We start from the raw sequence: 4041 nt of genomic DNA on the forward strand, positions 1-4041 counted from the left end.
ACTTATAAACTACGCTGACGTCAGACCAATCACAGTCGTCAAGCCTAGCGACAGCTGCAGGGAGGAGGGGCAACGTAGCAACGGGCAACGGGCTGAAATCACGTGACGGAGAGCACGTGACCCGCGGTGGAGCCTGAGAGACGAATTCAATTGAAATCGCGATATAGAGAGATAAACAAGAGTTGTCTGCGACATACAGGGCCACTGCGACAGATAATAATGGCCCAGTGAAAGTTTCTATTGTCTACACAGGATAACGTGCATACACTGGAGGGTGAGCACGCACATTGGAGGCTGCGCACCCATCGGAGGCTGCGCACCCACCAGAGGCTGCTCATCCACCAGAGGCTGTGCTAACTAAACATTGTGGTGGCTCTTTATAGTGGTTGTTTTGCCATAAAAAAAGTGTTTTTGAAAACCAATAAATAAAAGCTGAATGTTATTGTAACGCTGGCAGACACCCTGGTCAAGCTTGTTTCCATGTCCTGGACATTACAGAAAATGGGGGTCTGTTACCGTAGCGATAGCCATTGCAGTCCGCATGCTGCCTCTTGATATGGCCGGCCAGGACCCACCAAGATCAATGAGGGCGACCAGAGTCCCTAAATACACTTTACTGAATGAACTGGTGAACCTTGTATACACCAGAGAGCAGACACAACACTTGGGCTATGTTCACACATCCTGTTTTTTTTATGCAAATTGTCAGCTGCGTTTTGCAGTACCAGCAAAGTCTGTGAGATTTCAGAATTCTTAGTTTACACATCATGGGGTTTTTTGTTTAGGATTTTGTGCTTTGCATGTTTTTTTGCATCAATATATCACTTCTTTAAGCTTTTTTTTCAGCGTTTTTCACCCATTGGAAGTAATGGGTAGTGAAAAAAACGCCTGGTGTGAACATAGCTATCAGGTTTTGCTGTGTTTTTAGTGAAAATAAGCAAGTACAGCAGTATGTGAGACATTTATTTTTGTGATTTTACCATCTTGTCTTGGTCACTGAGATGGTAGTTTGTATTAGTACAGTATAATTAAATTAGTGATGTGTAAAGTGTAAACATTGGCTGGACCAGGTGTGAGATTGAACAATACCTGTGGCCCAGGGAGGTGTGAAATTGAACAATGCCCTGAGCAACTCAATGGTAGACCATAGTGTGAAAGTAAATAGTGTCATACAAACTCAATGCACTGCCAATGTCTAAACTATTCCTGAGCAATTCACCTCCCCCCTGTACAGTTGTAATTCTGGTTAATATGGTTTCACACATGTCTTGCATTGGTGACCTGTTGTCATGCTTCTGTGGTGGAAGCAAAGCTGAACTTTGGTTATGTTCACACATCATGTTTTTTTCAGTGTTTTTTGTGCCTAAACCAGAATGAGGTTTTTGTTTCACTGAACTTTATGTACATTGCGTAACAAAGACAAAAGGACAGTGAGAAAAATGCTGAAAAGGCGCACCAAAAAAAACAAACAAGGAAACCGCAACAAAAATCCTGAACAACCTTCTGGCAAGAGATCAGATTTTGCTGCAGAAAATGAACGCTGAAAAAACCATGATGTGTGAACATAGCCTTAAAGGGAACCTGTCACGTGAAAAAATGCTTTTCACCTACAGATATGGGGATAATCTGCAGTTTATTAGCGTTCTGAGCCTGCCCAGCACCAGGATTTAGACCCCTGCTGCCGGGAGTAAATGAGCTTTATTCCCGCCAGCAGCGTTCGGCTTCCAGTCACGGGGCGCCGCAGGTTTAGTCACTGCTCTGTGTATAGAATCACGCCTCCGGCACTCTCTGACAGCGGCTTAGCAGTAGGGCTGGCTGTCAGTCAGTGCAGGGAGCGTGATTAGAACTGCTGCTGTCTATACACAGTGCAGTGACTGAACCCGCGCCGCCCCCGTGACTGAATACCTAACACTTCCAGATACGCCAAAACGTGTGTTGGGGTGGGCACATACTGGGGACACTGCTGTCTACATCCATTCAGGTATTAAACAACTTGGCATAGCCATAGCAAATATAAGCCTGAAGGGGTGGGTCACTACTCCACAATGGGCGGTGGAAGCCACCTACCGCTGGCTGTCCAAAGAGCATATGAAAAATAGGAGAAAGCGACAGCAAAAGTAGTGAAAATATATAAATTCATTTTATTGGAAAATATCAATAAAAATTGTACAAAGACAGCATACGAAGTGAACACAACAAGTTATGTACATAGGTATGAACCTGTGTGAGAACTATTAAAGGGAGCAGAGTATGATGGAATACAGACTCAAAGCAATGTAGAAGCAGAGAATACCGTATCAGGTAAAAATGTCCACTGTGCCCAAACGACTATTGCACTATGCCCTATGGCCAAATACACCTCACATGTTCGTGGGTGACTCCCATAAATACATTATTGGCCATTTTAAAGCGCAGTGGCCCACCTTTTGTAAGTAAAGGGGCACAGCCCAAATGCAGTGGGATCAGTGACTAAGCCAATATAAAGATAATAACAAACGGCATATAAGAACACTGATCTATATATACACAATAAGCCCCCAGTTGATCTAACAGTATAAACCAAGTTGCTTACCAGGGATGGAGGAAGGGTGGTGAGGGTAAGACAGCGCCCAACGCACGTTTCGCGGTACAAGAATCCGTTTTGTCAAGCATTCTTGTACCGCAATACAAGAAAGTATAGTTTCCTCAATGAACTGTAGCTCCCCACAGCTGACAGCACGTAAGGGCCCCAAACCATGACACTCCTACCACCATGCCTGACTATGGTCAAGACACTCTTGTCTTTGTACTTCTCACATGGTTGCCGCCACACACGCTTGACACCATCTGAACCAAATAAGTTTATCTTGACCACAAGACATGGTTCCAATAATCCATGTCCTTAGTCTGCTTGACTTCAGCAAACTGTTTGTGGGTTTTCTTGTGCATCATCTTTAGAAGAGGCTTCCTTCTGAGATGACAGCCATGCAGACCAATTTGATACAGTGTGCAGCGTATGGTCTGAGCACTGACAGGCTGACCCACCACCGCTTCAACCTCTGCAGCAATGCTGGTAGCAATCATATGTCTATTGTGAAAAGACAACCTCTGGATATGGCGCTGAGCACGTGCAGTCATCTTCTTTGGTCAACCATGACGAGGCCTCTTCTGAGTGGAGCCTGTCTTGTTAAATCGTTGTATGGTGTTGGCCACCGTGCTGCAGCTCAATTTCAGGGTGTTGGCAATCTTCTTATAGCCTAGGCCATCTTTATGTAGAGCAACAATTTCTTTTTTTCAGATCCTCAGAGAGTTCTTTGCCATGAAGTGCCATGTTGAACTTCCAGTGACTGATATGAGAGAGTGTGAGAACAATAACACCAAATTTATCACACCTGCTCCCCATTCACACCTGAGACCTTGTAACACTAATGAGTCACATGATACTTTGCAGTTTTTTCTAGAATATACCCAGTAATATCAAAAAGTCAGTGACTTTTTATAGGTGCTTCATATTGATATATACTGCATAATTTTGCATGTAACTACACATTTTTTATATCATACATCTGCATTATATATCATCAAGGCAATAGATACAAACAGGTGTGTATTATATTCACAGCATGTTATCCTTTGCATTTTTCTCAATTTTAATATGTTATCGTGTTTTAACTTTGCGCCTCCTTTCTACTATGTTGCAGATTTGTTGCAGATATCTTGATTGAATTGTCCTTCAATAAAAAGCACGTTTTTCTATTTTGTAATCGTTAGCTCAGTTTTCATCTCTCCTTTCACTTTTTATCTAGTATAGATAACGTTTGCTGTAAGCACCCACTTGCCTGAGATAAAGAATCCTTCTGCCACTTGATACTTGCTCACTCTCGAACGTGCTATCCAAGTATGGTCTCCCATCTTCACACACAACACCCATAAACAGTTAGTATAAACCAAAAGGTATCCAGCTACTGTTCACCCAAAAAAAATCTATAGTAAAACCATCTTTTTATGATATGCTCTAAAAATTGTAGAATTACATAAAAATAGAAGCAATTGGCCTATGCG

This window comes from Phyllobates terribilis, unplaced genomic scaffold (genome assembly GCF_046119375.1).
Source record: "Phyllobates terribilis strain yellow unplaced genomic scaffold, ASM4611937v1 Scaffold_9__5_contigs__length_417890890, whole genome shotgun sequence".
NCBI lineage: Eukaryota > Metazoa > Chordata > Amphibia > Anura > Dendrobatidae > Phyllobates > Phyllobates terribilis.